The following is a 16,243-nucleotide window of genomic DNA, read 5'->3' as shown; positions in this document are numbered from 1 at the left end:
ATTTAACGGCAGTCATTAACATCCCTGCATTTTGAATAGTGTTTTACCTTCAGATTTCGCACTTTACAAGCATCGTTGCTAAGCGCAAATAAATAAAGAAAAGCAACACGATTTCTGCTCTCAAATAAAGGTTTCAGCAATTAATTTGATTTTAATGTGATTAACGAAGCATTGGAGATTTCCGACATTAAATCGAAAAGTAGTCCCTGTACATGGAAGGAACTACATAATTACTATGTTTGGGCAGATGTTTCCAAAATTGATCAAAGAGCAAATACCTTTCCTTCAATCACATGTGTAGTAGCAGCATAATTAAGATAATAATAGCAATCATGACAGTAATGATCGAATTATTTGGAAACCTCACACACAGCAGTTGTATTTCTCGAACTAAAACATTAGTTGTCATAGAAAAAATTTCATATTGGCATCAAATCCGAGCTATGAAGACTAGAGTGGTCCCTATATCACGAAGTCATGAGATTAGAATAATACCCGCATTATAAACTAGCAGGTAATCGAGAGAGCCGGATTTTTTCACAGCTTCTAGGCGCATCGTCGGACACAACAACACAATCAGGACGTTGCCAACTGTGGGTTGCAGTGGTCTGCTGGGTTGATCGTAGTTTGATAATTGCGGGATATAGGTTCGCTTCTCACTCATGGGCCGGTCTCTGTGGCCGAGTAGTTCTAGGCGCTTCAGTCTGGAACCGTGCGACCGCTACGGTCGCAGGCTCGAATCTTGCCTCGGACACGGATATGTGGGTGATGTCCTTAGGTTAGTTAGGTTTAAGTAGTTCTAAGTTCTAGGGCACTGATGACCTCAGATGTCAAGTCCCATAGTGCTCAGAGCCATTTGAACCATTTTCTCACTCATGGCGTCCATTTTTAACATTGACGAAAAGATCTAATTCACCTATGGTAACGCCAAGTTCAGAATGTTAGGTTGCACAGTGGTTCAGAATTCGCATTAAACACAATATCCCTTCACTATCAACAGCGTCAGAGCCTGTTTAAATGGCGCCATAACAAAGGCGGCAGCCGTGGAAGGCACAAACTCTGTCGCCAGTAAAGTAGCACTAAAAAGTTTATTTAATTTAATTTAGGAATGGTTATTTCGTTCACAGTCTTCATTTTTAATCTGAACTTGAGACGTTGCAATTTTTGGTCCTCGGCTGGAATTCGAATTCGGATCTCTAGAAAAGGAACGTATCTGGGTTGCAATACTGGTCCAGCACAAACATATTCATAATTTCATTTTACGCCCTACCATGTGCACACTGACCTACAACAGAAAAATAATTTGCATATTTAATGTCTGTTCATGAATAGTCAACAATAACGATAGGTACCGTTATTTCTAGTGGAACATGCGAGAATCTCACTACTGGTGAGCAAGCAGTTCATACTTAACGTCTATTTATGGATGGGAAACAACGACAGTACGCGCCTGGTTCGATTACCGGACAAGGAAAACAAATTGTACCCTCATCTCATATTGATACAGCTCGCTGTTGATAAATAAATTCGATATCTAACATCTGATTTTACTTAATTAACAATCCGATAACGTGCTGGGTAGAAAATCCCGTCACAACATTTTAAATCATAGCATTCCAATTTTCAGCACATGCATAGTTGGTTATTTGTGAAGGAGAGTATATTAAACGTCTTTCGCGGTTAGTTAACAGGGCGATAATGGTTTTGATGTAGTAGAAATAATTTCGTCATTTCGTTTCAAGTTCAGATGTGTTAACTAATACTGGTGAAAAGCTTTGTATTTCACGTCTCTTTATGGCTAGACAGCATTGATGATTGTTGCCTTGATCAAGTCCCGGGCTGATGTGAAAGTGTATTTTAATTAGTAGTGGCTACGTCTGCTGGGTTTCTGACCAGATCCAGAACAAAAAATTTCGTCATGTCATTTTTAGTTCAAACATGTGGGCAAGTAATTCTTCATGAATAATTAGTACAGTGACGTTACTGATTATACTCCATTAACATTGCGGTTTCTATAGAGCATTTATCGATGTTTATCGCGTTTTCTTTAACTATTTCCTTTAACGACCAGTTTATGCAAAAACCAATCGTCACTGTGACATTTATCAGGTACGGGAAAACCTTATACAGAGGAAAAATACTTCGAACTGTCATAGACCTTTATTAGTCCAGATATTGTCTCAGAATATCTTGTTCATGCAAACATTTACTTTGTTTAAGGATTGCTACATAGTTTATGTGCCATAGTTAGTTTGTTTCAGATTGTAACGAGATGGCAACCCGTTTGTAAATCATTGTAACCTGTACAAGCGTTAGGGACTAACTCATCTCTAATTACGTGTTTTTCTAGTTTTGCAGTATCATGGTGTGATGCTACATCGCACTGATTGCCTTAAAGGAGTGGTTCCCAACGGGTGGTCCGCGAGCTATGCCAAAGGGGTGCGCAAGATGCTATTAAATAAAAAATATATTAAATATATTTCGTATGATAACAGATTTTTTGTTTTGGCCGCTTCCTGCATGAGCAGAGCTTTAGCGAACGCTAACTTATGCGTCTAGCGTCTTCCTAGCGCCAACTGAGACTAGAACACTCTAGCAAATGGTTCAAATGGCTCTGAGTACTATGGGACTTAACTTCTGAGGTCATCAATAGCCTAGAACTTAGAAGTACTTAAACCTAACTAAGCTAAGGACATCACACACACCCATGCCCGAGGCAGGATTCGAACCTGTGACCGTAGCGGTCGCACAGTTCCAGACTGTAGCGCCTAGAACCGCTCGGCCACTCCGGCCGGCCACACTCTAGCACAAAACTAGAATTAGATAGAGGCAAATAGTTCTGCTGTATGCCGTTAAACTGCGCCCGCTGCCTCTTTGCAGCTGACAACTGAGTGTCATCTCATTAAGAACTGAAAATTAAAACTAACTGTCTACTGATGGAGTACTCTGTTGTAAGTGTATTTTTTCAAATAAATAATACTTTGTATGAAATTAGTGTTTTCTTATTTTTCACACATGTCTACTCAATGCAATCTCGAGTGTAGTATACTTGAAAGACCAATACACTCAGTTTTCATTTTTTCCTGTAATTTTCAGTTCATACTCAATTTTTATTTTTTTAAGGAGTTTGTTATACTAAACACCCACATTTGAAGACAAAGATTTTGAGCAATTTAACAATAACAATGATGGCTAAATTGAAAATTTTTTAAGCTCAATATTTCTTCAATAATGAATAAGTCAATGTTTTTTTCTAAGTACCAAAAATAGAAAACGTATAAAAAGACTCTTAATTTGGCTTTTTTAGGTACTTGATACTGTGATATGACAAGGTACCAATCATGCTCGATGAGGGGGTCCCCGAGAAAATTTTGTTGGGAACCCCTGCCTTAAGGGGCTCCGGAAAGGCTCAAAATCATGAAAAGTTCAATTTTTACTTTTTTGCGTTTTCTGAATCTGCAGACTATTACCTTTTAATAGATATATAATTTATTCAATTCCGAAGACTGCAACTATTTTTAAATTTTTTTTTGAAATGTGTTCTACATGGGCGTGACCCACTGTGGCGCTGTTAAACTGCTGTCAAATGGTGTTATTATTAACGTCCGTGTTCATCAGATACATTTTAGTGATGTGAGATAAAGTATGTGTTGTGGCTAACCTATTTTCAGAGACTTATCAGCACCTGAACTGTTGAAAAAGTGTATTCACGGAAAAACTCAAAACCCCAATGAAAGTGTAAATAGTGTTATATGGTCGAGAATCCCCAAGACTGTATTTGTTGGAATGGAAACAGTTCACTTTGGTGTGTATGATGCTGTTGCGACTTTCAATGATGGCAACATTGTAAGGTGCAAGGTATTTAGAAATATGGGAATGAAGATAGGTTCTAACACGGTACGAGCGATGCTTGCTTTAGACAAGGAACGCCTTCGGGCTGCAGACAGGGCTGTAAAGAGTCTAGAAATACAAGCAAGAGTAAACAGGAAGAGGAACAAGAGGAAGCTGGAGGAGGAGTTTGCAGAGAATGAAGATAATCCATCCTATGGACCTGGAATGCATTAAAAAGTTAATCCAATCTTTGTCGCTCGATTCCCAAAACTTTTATTTTCTCATACTAATTACATGTTTTCTAAGGATCTTCCAAACATATTTGTTTCAAACTTTCAGTAAATGTTACACAGTACCTTCTGCATAATTTAACACAGCCTTTTTCCAAAAAACTGTATATTTTTGAATATATAAATAAAAAATTGCAAAAAAAATGTTGTGAATTTTCATTACAATTGAAAAAAAAATCAACTTTAATAACTGAACTAAAATTTTGTAAAATGCCTGTGTTAAGTTGTAGCCCATATTCCAATAAATAATCTGTAAAAAGTTCAACTTCCTACCTCAAATACTTTGTGAGGAAAGATGTAATTTATAAGCGTTGTTTTAACATTGCAAGTATAGGGCGTTCCGGAGCCCCTTAAAGAATAGTGTTGTCTAGTTGTCTCTCGTGGTATCCATTTTGTATAATCGAACGACTGTACTGCAAAGCGATTAGAGGACCCGCTAGACAGCTACGTTATGTTGGTCGCATCCAAATCAGGCGGATCACAATTTAGGTCGTTCGGATACTTTTCCGCATGATTGTACAGCCTAAGTCTGTAGCGCCAAATCCCCTTACTGGACCTCCGTGGGCAGAACAGCACTGCGTCAGCGCCCGAGGGGTGGCCTAGCTGCAGGCGTTCGCCCCTGTGGGCGGGTGTCAGTTGCGTCTGTGGGTAACGTTCTCACACGTGGCTTCCTGTCCTCAGTTGTTCCTCGAGGCATCCTCTACAACCCCTATAGCTATGCCGGTATAAGATAGTTACGAGTGTGAGCCACAGAGCAAAACCATCGTTCATTTAGTTACTATCTTTGCGATATTTTGAATCATTATGACAAGTAAAATGAAGGGCCAAAGAAACTGGTACACCTGCCTAATATAGTGTAGGGCCCCCGCGAGCACGGAGAAATGAGGCAACGCAACGTCACATGGACTCGACTAACGTCTGAAGTAGTTCTGGAGGGAACTGACACCACGAATCCTGCAGGGCTGTCCATAAATCCGTAAGAGTACGAGTGGATGGACATTTCAGAACAGCAAGTTGCAAGGCAAACCAAATATGCTCAATAATATTCATGTCTGGGGAGTTTGGTGGCCACTGGAAGTGTTTAAACTCAGAAGTGTGTTCCTGGAACCATTTTGTAGCAATTCTGGACGTGTGGGGAGACGCATTGTCCTGCTGGAATTGCCAAAGTCCTTTGGAATGTACAATGGACATGAACGGATGCAGTGAACAGACAGGGTGCTTACGTACATGTCACCTGTCAGAGGCATATCTAGACGTATCAGGGGTTCCACATCATTCCAACTGGACACGCCCCACACCATTGCAGAGCCCTCACCAGCTTGAACAGTCCCCTGCTGACATTCAGGGTCCACGGATTTGTGAGGTTGCCTCCGTATCCGTACACGTCCATCCCCTCGATACAATTTGATACGAGACTCGTCCGATCAGTAAACATGTTTCCGGTCATCAGCAGTCCAATGTGTTGACGGGCCGATTCTCTACAGTTGTCGTTGGTCCCGTTCTTGTCGGATCTTTTTCCGGCCACAGCGATACCGGAGATTTGATGCTTCATCTGATTCCTGATTTTCAAGATACACTCGTGAACTGGTCGTACCGGGAAATCCCCACTTCATCGCTACCTCTGAGATGCTGTGTCCTACCGGTCGAGCGCCGGCTATAACACCACGGTCAAACTGATTTAAATCTTGATAACCCGCCATAGCAGCAGCAGTAACCAAACTATCAACTGCGCCAGACACTTGTCTTATATAGGCGTTGCCGACTGCGGCGCCGTATTCTGCCACTTTACGTATATCTGTATTTGAATACACGTGTCTATACCAGTTTCTTTGTCACTTCAGTGTATCAGACACGGTCACTTTGCGTAGAGTATTGTATTAATGATTTTCAGATAATGAATGCAACTTTTGCTTCGTCATACGCGCTTGACCTCGATTTATCAAAGCATCTTCAATGGCGATATCTTTTGGCGTTGCACTACATGCGTCGTGCTGGTGATGCTGTTCTTCTGCCTCCATCATTAAAATCACTTGTGAGCAAAGCACACAAACTGCACTCACACCTTTCCACAATGATAGAGACCTGTAATATACCAAGAAAGCATGTAGTGCAACACCAACACACACTGCCACTGAAGATGCTTCCATAAATCGGGACTTACAGCAAAACATAAATTGCATTTACTCAGTTGAAACACTGACTTAATATCAGAATAATTAATATAAAACTGCCAGCAACTGAGGACTGACAGATGAACAACATTAAAGATATCTACATCTACGCCTTCATCTAGTCATATTCCGTAAACTACTATGCAGTGCATGGCAGAAGGTACTTCTCATTGTATCACATGCTAAAGTTTCTTGCCACTCACCGAAAATAAGGGCTCCTTAGACACCTCTACGGGCGCAGCAGTTACTCCAATATTGTCTCCACATCCCCTTCAAGAGCGACAGAAGGCTTGCTATACTGCACTCCTAGCCTACTCACTTAATACTGGTTTGGGATAATTTCTAAGTAGACTTTCGGAGGATACGTCACGTATATATACAACTGTTTACCATTCACGCTTTTCGGTATTGGTTAAATAATTCGTGCTGCCCTTTCTTAGTATACGTTGAATATCCCCCATTAGGCCTATGTGATACTGGTCCTTCTACGAATAAATGTGAAATAGTCTTACGAACACATGGTTTTAAGTTCCTAACATGAGCAGTTATACATGGAAAGCACCAGCAGATAGTGCTGGATACTAAATAGATTACATTCTAGTCAAACAAAGAAACAGAAACAAAATAAAATCCATTCTCCTATATCCTACTTTTTTATACTGATGATCACATAAAAGTTATAGCCAAGTCCAATATTAGGTTTAAAAACAAGTGCAACTGGGTCTAGATGCGCAGGAGGATTAAAGAATGAAGACAAAGCTGATAAGTTTAGAGTGGAGACGGAGAAGATATCTCAGGAAACTGTAAGTAGGCAGGAAATAAGACGATGTTTCACTGAAGGGGCAGTGAATGTGCTAGGGAAGAAGAAACTGAAGACAAGAAAACGATGGATGACCCAAGAAGTACTAGATCTCATAAAAGAGGGAAATACCTTGAGAAAAGTCCATTTTGACAGACAGTGAGAAATGTAAAACGAAATAACTAAGTGCCACATAGGAAAAGATATATGAATGAGACAAATAAGTTGGGAAACAAATGGTTCAAATGGCTCTGAGCACTGTGGGACTCAACATCTGAAGTCATCAGTCCCCTAGAACTTAGAACTACTTAAACCTAACCAACCTAAGGACATCACACACATCCATGCCCGAGGCAGGATTCTAACCTACGACCGTAGCGGTAGCGCGGTTCCGGACTGAAGCGCCTAGAACCGTTCGGCCACAGCGGCCGGCTAGTTGGGAAACAGAAGCAGACCAAGCAAAAGGAAACACAAACAAGGTGTACTCAGAACTTAAATCACAACAGTTTAAATGTAAATCTCGTAGCAACATAGTTAAAGATAGAAAAGGTACGAATCTGTTTGAACCTGAAAAAAAAGCAAATAGGGAAAATGAATGCGGTGAAGAACTATATGACGGAGAAAAGCTCGGAAATTACCCAGATTACAGAATAAGAAGTCGTAAATAAATTCACATGACGAGCAGCTACCAGGTCAGAATTTAACAACATTTTAAACAACTCAGACAACAACAAAGCGGTTGAAAGAGATAGTATCCCTGTAAAGGTATTAAAAAATGCTGAAGACAACGCAAAAGGACGTCTGTACAAATATATGTGTGTAATTCGATGATGGAACACTATCAATGAAATTAATAAAAGGTAAAAGAATTACCATGCCTAGCGAAGGATATGCCAATGATTGTTAAAATTATAGGACCTTGGCATTACTAAGCCATGCATCAAAATTTCTGCTCGACATTGTTAAAGAAAAACTAAAGGCTAAAATCAACCAACATTTACGAGAAGACGAATTTCGATTTGGGAAAAGGAAAGAAACCACGGACGCTATAAAGGCATTACGAATGATCTTAGGAAGACGAACTGAGATGAAAAGGAAAATATGTGCCGTATTCACTGACTTGAAGAGGCCTTTGCTCGAGTGGTGTGGTAGATACTATATGGAAGAATGAATAAAACTGGGATGTACTGTATGGATAAAAGATTCATTCATGACCCATACGAAAATCAGAGTACTGAAATTGATATCAATGCTACTAAGAAAAAGGCCGGGATAAGAGGAGGTGTCAGATAAGACTGTCTCTCTGTCCTTACTTAATTTATTTATAGGAAGTGCAATAGAAACAATGAAAAGCGGCAGCCAAGGAGTCAAAACTGATGGTAAAGAAAAACATTGTTCTCGATTTGCTGGTGGTATAATAGTATTGGCAGCTTCTGAAAAATGACACGAACTATATGTTAAAAAATTTGTGACGTGTTGGACAGTCACGAACTGAAATTAAGCATAAACAAGACTAAAATAATGGCGATAAATAAATCGGAGAGGCAAGTAAGAGCAAATATTAAGATAGTAAAGAAGATTGTGAGGCCAGTAAATGAATTTTGATACTTGGGACGCACAATAACAGATAACAACAAAAGTATAATAGATGTTAAAAAAGAACTGCAATGACTAGACAAGCACTCTGAAATAAGAGTATTTTACTAACATACCATAAAATAAGAAGAAAGAAGAAAGAAATTCAGCGAGACAATTATTTGGAGTATTTCAAGCTAAGGCTGTGAAAGGTGTACTCTGGGGAATAGAAAATTAAAAAGTAGAAGCAATAAAATGTAGATCTGGAGAAGAACCGCAAAGTCGTGATGAACTGAAAGACAGTCTAATGAACTAATACAAAAAGAAATTAAAGGAAAAAGATCGTTGATGAGCATGAAGCAAAGAAGAAAAACTAAATTGATTGGACAACTAATTCGACAGAACAGCTTCACAAAAAAACTTCTTGGGAGGAAAAATGCTGGGGAAAAGATCTGGTGGCTGACTGAGGACATTGAGATTAGAAAGCGTTGTCAGTGGGGCGGAGTGCAGCGGCTACGGTTAAATGGTGACGACGTCAGCGGACACGGTAGGGTGCGTACATCAGCAAGGTGTCTGTCTGGTCCGCGTCCCACACACTTGAGCAATAGTTTACGACAGGCCGCTCGAGTGTTTTTTAAGGAATTTCCCTTTGCAGACTAACTGCATTTACCCAGTGTCCTAGAAGTGAACGAAAGGTTGCTTTACCTACGACTAAGCCCAAACGTTGTTACACCCAGTCATTTTTATAACTGACTCCAGTTGTGGGACCTACATCTACATCTACATCCATACTCCGCAAGCCACCTGACGGTGTGTGGCGGAGGGTACGTTGAGTATCTCTATCGGTTCTCCCTTCTATTCCAGTCTCGTATTGTTCGTGGAAAGAAGGATTGTCGGTATGCTTCTGTGTGGGCTCTAATCTCTCTGATTTTATCCTCATGGTCTCTTCGCGAGATATACGTAGGAGGGAGCGATATATTGCTTGACTCCTCGATGAAGGTATGTTCTCGAAACTTCAACAAAAGCCCGCACCGAGCTACTGAGCGTCTCTCCTGCAGAGTCTTCCACTGGAGTTTATCTATCATCTCCGTAACGCTTTCGCGATTACTAAATGATCCTGTAACGAAGCGCGCTGCTCTCGGTTGGATCTTCTCTATCTCTTCTATCAACCCTATCTGGTACGGATCCCACACTGCTGAGCAGTATTCAAGCAGTGGGCGAACAAGCGTACTGTAACCTACTTCCTTTGTTTATGGATTGCATTTCCTTAGGATTCTTCTAATGAATCTCAGTCTGGCATCTGCTTTACCGACGATCAACTTTATATGATCATTCCATTTTAAATCACTCCTAATGCCTACTCCCAGATAATTTATGGAATTAACTGCTTCCAGTTGCTGACCTGATATATTGTAGCTAAATAACAATGGATCTTTCTTTCTATGTATTCGCAGCACATTACACTTGTCTACATTGATATTCAATTGCCATTCCCTGCACCATGCGTCAATTCGCTGCAGATCCTCCTGCATTTCAGTACAATTTTCCACTGTTACAACCTCTCAATATACCACAGCATCATCCGCAAAAAGCCTCAGTGAACTTCCGATGTCATCCACAAGGTCATTTATGTATATTGTGAATAGCAACGGTCCTACGACACTCCCCTGGTGCACACCTGAAATCACTCTTACTTCGGAAGACTTCTTTCCATTGAGAATGGCACGGTGCGTTCTCTTATCTAGGAACTCTTCAATCCAATCACACAATTGGTCTGATAGTCCATATGCTCTTACTTTGTTCATTAAACGACTGTGCGGAACTGCATCGAACGCCTTGCGGAAGTCAAGAAACACGGCATCTACCTGGGAGCCCGTGTCTATGGCCCTCTATGAGTCTCGTGGACGAATAGCGCGATGTTAAGTCCCATAGAGCTCAGAGCCATTTGAACCAGTACACCATATTATTCCCCACTATTTAGGCTACAAAACCCTATTTTTCAACATAATCTCCGTTCACTGTGATGGCATGGCACCACCTTACTGGGAAGACCTGTATGCCTGCGTGGTATCGCTCTATCGGTCGCCGTCGGAGTCGACGTCCCGCTGCACCAGCAACCGCCCCATAGTCCAAGTACTGCTTCCGGAGGAGTCCACCCTTCATTGGATCAACCAGATGGAAGTGGGAAGGTGCGAGATCTGGGATGTAGATTGGATCGAGAAGAACAATCCAATGAAGTTCTGTGAGCTGCCCTCGGGTGCGCAGACTTGTGAGGTTGTGTGTTGACATGTTTCCAGAATGAGATTTTCACTCTGCAGTGGAGTGTGCGCTGATATAAAACTTCCTGGAAGATTAAAACTGTGTGCCGGACCGAGACTCGAACTCGGGACCTTTGCCTTTCGCGGGCAAGTGCTCTACCATCTGAACTACCGAAGCACGACTCACGCCCCGTCCTCACAGCTGTACTTCTGCCAGTACCTCGTCTCCCACCTTCCAAACTTTACAGAAGCTCTCCTGCGAAACTTGCAGAGCTAGCCCTCCTGAAAGAAAGGATATTGCGGAGACATGGCTTAGCCACAGCCTGGCAGAGCACTTGCCCGCGAAAGGCAAAGGTCTCGAGTTCGAGTCTCGGTCCGGCACACAGTTTTAATCTGCCAGGAAGTTTCATATCAGCGCATACTCCGCTGCAGAGTGAAAATCGCATTCTGGAAACATCCTCCAGGCTGTGGCTAAGCCATGTCTCCGCTATATCCTTTCTTTCAGGAGTGCTAGTCCTGCAAGGTTCGCAGGAGAGCTTCTGTTAAGTTTGGAAGGTAGGAGACGAGGTACTGGCGGAAGTAAAGCTGTGAGGACGGGGCGTGAGTCGTTCTTGGGTAGCTCACCTGGTAGAGCAGTTGTCCGCCAAAGGTAAAGGTCCCGAGTTCTAGTCTCGGTCCGGCACACAGTTTTAATCTGCCAGGAAGTTTCAGTGAGAAGTTTGTTTGCTTTTTTGTGGCGACGAACACGCCGAAGCCGTTTCTTCAGTTCCCTGAGGGTAGCACAATACACTTCAGAGTTGGTCGTTGCTTCGTGAGGGAGCACATCAAACAGAATAACGCCCTCAGAGTCCCGGAAGACCCTCGCCACGACATTACCGGCTGAGGGTACGGCTTTGAACTTTTTCTTCGGAGTAGAGGAGGTGTGGGACCACTCCATGGATTGCCGTTTCGTTTCCAGTTCCAAGTGATGAACCTATTTTTCATTGCCTGTGACCGTGTCCGACAAAAAACTGTTACGATCACGCTCGTGACTTCGCACAGACGGTCCGTAGTTGCCCTTTGTGGTCTTCTGTTGGTGGCGAGGGAGCCAGTAGCCACATATCTCTGTTTACCCCAACAGGTGGACGAGTGTGCCAGCACTACCAACAGAGACGCCCAGCTGTTCAGCGATGTGTTTGACTGTGATCCGTCCATCACCTCGAATGAGAGTGTCCGCGCGTTCCAGCACTGCAGGAGTCACAGCCGTGTGCGGCCGGCCGGCACGCGGGAGATCGGTCGGGTTTGCGCGACCTTGTTGCCACGATGACACACGCCTCGCCCAACGGCTCACCGTGATTTTGTTCACTGCTCGGTTCCGATTTGAGCTAGGAACATGCGGTACAAATTTTCTCGTTCAGCCCGGACCAGCGGTCATTTGTACAGTCATTTCAACATCTGTCTTATACCCATTTGAACGTCAGTCTTGCTGTAGCTACACTACTGGCCATTAAAATTGCTACACCACGAAGATGACGTGCTACAGACGCGTAATTTAACCGGCAGGAAGAAGATGCTGTGATATGCAAATGATTAGCTTTTCATAGCATTCACACAAGGTTGGAGCCGGTGGCGACACCTACAACGTGATGACATGAGGAAAGTTTCCAACCTATTTCTCATACGGAAACAGCAGTTGACCGGCGTTGCCTGGTGAAACGTTGTTGTGATGCCTCGTGTAAGGAGGAGAAATGTGTACCATCACGTTTCCGACTTTGATAAAGGTCGGATTGTAGTCTATCGCGATTGCGGTTTATCGCATCGCGACACTGCTGCTCGAGTTGGTCGAGTTCCAATGACTGTTAGCAGAATATGGAATCGGTGGGTTCAGGAGGGTAATACGGAACGACGTGCTGGATCCCGACGGCCTCGTATCACCTGCAGTCCAGATGACAGGCATCTTATCCGCATGGCTGTAACGGATCGTGCAGCCACGTCTCGATCCGTTAGTCAACAGATGGGATCGTTTGCGAGACAACAACCGTCTGCACGATCAGTTCGACGACGTTTGCAGCAGCATGGACTATCAGCTCGGAGACCGTGGCTGCGGTTACCCTTGACGCTGCATCACAGACAGGAACTGCATTCTTATTGTTGCACACGTAAATTGTTCTCACTGAACACTTAAGATTAGTCACTTAGATGATTTCTACCACGCACCAGAAGCTTGTAACCTCTTTGTATGTATCAAAACATGTGGTGCGTGGTAGAAATCATCTTACAAGCTTGTAAGCTCTTTGTATGTATCAGAACATGTGGTGCGTAGTAGAAATCATCTAATTGACTTTTCTTAAGTGTTCAGTGAGAACAATTCACGTGTGCAACAATAAGAATGCAGTGGGAATGCATTTACATCTGCTGGACGAATTTTATGAAAACAAACACTCGAAACCGACGTTTCACGTAAGTCACATGCAACGAAAATCTATAACGCAACCATCTGTGTGTGGCGTGTTTATAATTATGTATTATTTATATTTTAGGACAATTAATATGTAAAAAACACCACATCTCATAAAGAAATCATGTAAACCGTCTGAGGATGAATCACAGCGATTCGAAACCGGTAACGGTAGCCTTTGAATAAAGGAACTGAAAGTAAATTTATGGCTGGTTGCTGTCCTAACACCATCAAAATTTGTCTTCAAACAACAGCCACGGTCTCCATCAAGTCATCATATGACAAAATTGCATACCGTATCTTTTGATTGCACTTAGAAGCTTAAATTATTTATAACGCCAAGGGACCGTAGACCTTAGAACATGACGTAAAGTTCAATGTGATACGTCTATCCGTTGATCTTAACTGACGGACGGACACACAGACGGACATACAACAAACTGAAGAAAAGGTGATGTAATTACGAATCAACAGTTTTCGGATTTTTTTCCTTCGCTTGTACTGTGGGAACTTACTTTTTGTGAAATTTCGTGTTTCTAGGTCAATGGTAATTCCCGTATATGTTTTGATGCGTGAGTTTCCGAGTATCGAATTAGTGACATGAATGGCATTATCTTTTGGACGCATTGACTTAGAAGTTACAATTTTTCACACAGCCAAGAGACCGTAGGCCTTAGTAGGTGACATAAATTTCATCTTGATGCCTCTAAAGGTTCCTGAGAAGAGGGGGTGTTAACATGCGTACAACAGAGTGACCCTTAATAACGTTCCGTTTTTAGCGATTGAGGTATGGAGAACTAAAAACATGCTTGCTTCAGTATCTCGGCTGTTACAACAGGTGAGAGGTTAAACATTCGACTAAACATCGCTCCCTTTTGTCTAGTATCATCTGACTGAAACCTCGTTTCCGCATCTAGAGGCGTTCACGAAATACAGGGGCGACGGTTCGGTGTCGGTGCAGTGGCCACGGTTAGACGGCGTGGCGCGGCGTTAGCGGGCCGCCCGTTCGGGCCCCCAGCCTCGGTCTCGAGGAGAATTTCCGGCCTACGGGGGCGCCAGAAATTACTCCCTTAATTGGCCAAGGAAGGGTGCTCGAAGGTAACCTGATGGCGGCAGATAACGAGAACGGCCCCACCAGCCGGGCCGCTCCACGACACAGCTGGGCGATCGATAGAGGAGGCTGCGGTAGGCGGGCAGCAAGTAGCCGGCGAGCGACCAGCTGCGGCTCACCTGGCGCCGAGCGGAGCTGCGCGCCTTGGCCGTCACGAGCCGCCGCGCCTGCCCCTGGCCGCGGCCCTGCTGGGGCGGCGAGCACTGCCGCCCGCCGCCGAGCGCGGCGCCGCCCCCCGCGACGCCGCCCCCACCCACCGCGACGCCGGAGCGCGTCCTCGCGCTGTCTGACCGCGCCGCCGCCGACGCGTCCGCTGCGACGGCTGTCGGCCGAGTGCCTGGCGCGCGCTCCACGCCCCGACGGCAGCGCCGCGCGGCGGCCGGCCGCCGAAGCACGCCGGCGCCGGCTTACCGGCCTCGGCACGCATCCCCCACTCACGAGGAGACGGCACGACCGTGTGGTCGGGGATTAGTCCGAAATTTTGTGTGGTGAAAGAGGACCCCTAAAACCTCACGTGGTCAAAATATTAGGACGCACTACCCGGAAAATCTCGGGAACAATCGATCCAAATTTTTTTAGGTGCCGTATGAGTATACAAAGTTAGTCCATTGTGAAGCCGCTTTCTGGCCTAGATGGCTAGGGCTCGGACTCTCAACGCCAGATGTCTCGGGTTCGGTTTCTCCTCCGGCAATTTTTTTTCTTCTGTCTCATTTTCTTTTGTTATTCCAGAATTATTCAGAAAGTTTCCCAAACCTACATTATCTTTAACAAATTAGCTACATTATTGAATAAAAATTATTTTCTTTTTGTCGAACAACACAATTCACGGCGGTGGGTTTCCCATTTTTCATTGTAAAGTATATGAGGAGAAACATTGGGTTTTTAATCAGAATAACAAAGTCGATTGGGAAACATTCAATTTTTATACATATAATAATTATAAACAAGAACATAGCATCGCGAGAGATTTCTTCCGAAGATGTCGATGCAATTAAATTATTTTCCATCAACATCTTTTCATAATACACCACTGCGTCCTTCAATCGTAATTTTGGTAGATCACTATGAATTGATTATTCAGGAATTTCTTCCCCTATTCCAGACGAGCCAGCAACTTCAGTCGACATGTTTAGCCTCGGATCGGAATAATACGTTGAAATTTGAAACAGGCACGTCTGTTCGCGACGAAATCGAAAAACAAACTGCCATTTACTTGTCACGGGTCGCGCACAGTCCTATGCGCAGATGACCGTTATAATCCGAAGGGGACCCTTACAAAGCCACTTTAAGCCTTGAAACCCCATAAAACGAAACAGAACAACGAACACGATTATTTTTCAGTGAATGAAAAATTTTACGTTCTTGAGCTAAAATAATGTTTTAAAATAATGTAGGTTTGAGAAACCTATTCGTGGAATAACAAAAGAAAATGAAAGAGAAGAAAAAAAAGTGGCAGAGTAGGAATCGAACCCGAGACAGTCCTAACCATCTATGCCAAACGGCGGCTCGCCAATGGATTCTCATTGCATACTCATAATGCACCTAAGAAACTTTGGATCGATTTTTCCCGGGATTTTTCGGATTGTGCGTCCAAATGTTTTAACCACGTGAGGTGTTAGGGGTCCTCTTTCACCACACAAAATTTCGGACAAATCCCCGACCCCACGGTCGTGCCGTCTCCTTGTCAGTGTAAGAACACAGGGGAAGGCGGAAATCTGCGTGCCGAGTCGGCTTCCTGAGGCGCCTGCGGGTGCACACACACACAGAACGC

This window comes from Schistocerca nitens, chromosome 9 (genome assembly GCF_023898315.1).
Source record: "Schistocerca nitens isolate TAMUIC-IGC-003100 chromosome 9, iqSchNite1.1, whole genome shotgun sequence".
Taxonomy (NCBI): domain Eukaryota; kingdom Metazoa; phylum Arthropoda; class Insecta; order Orthoptera; family Acrididae; genus Schistocerca; species Schistocerca nitens.
The sequence above is the reverse complement of the archived record's forward strand: the minus strand, read 5'-3'. Positions refer to the sequence as shown.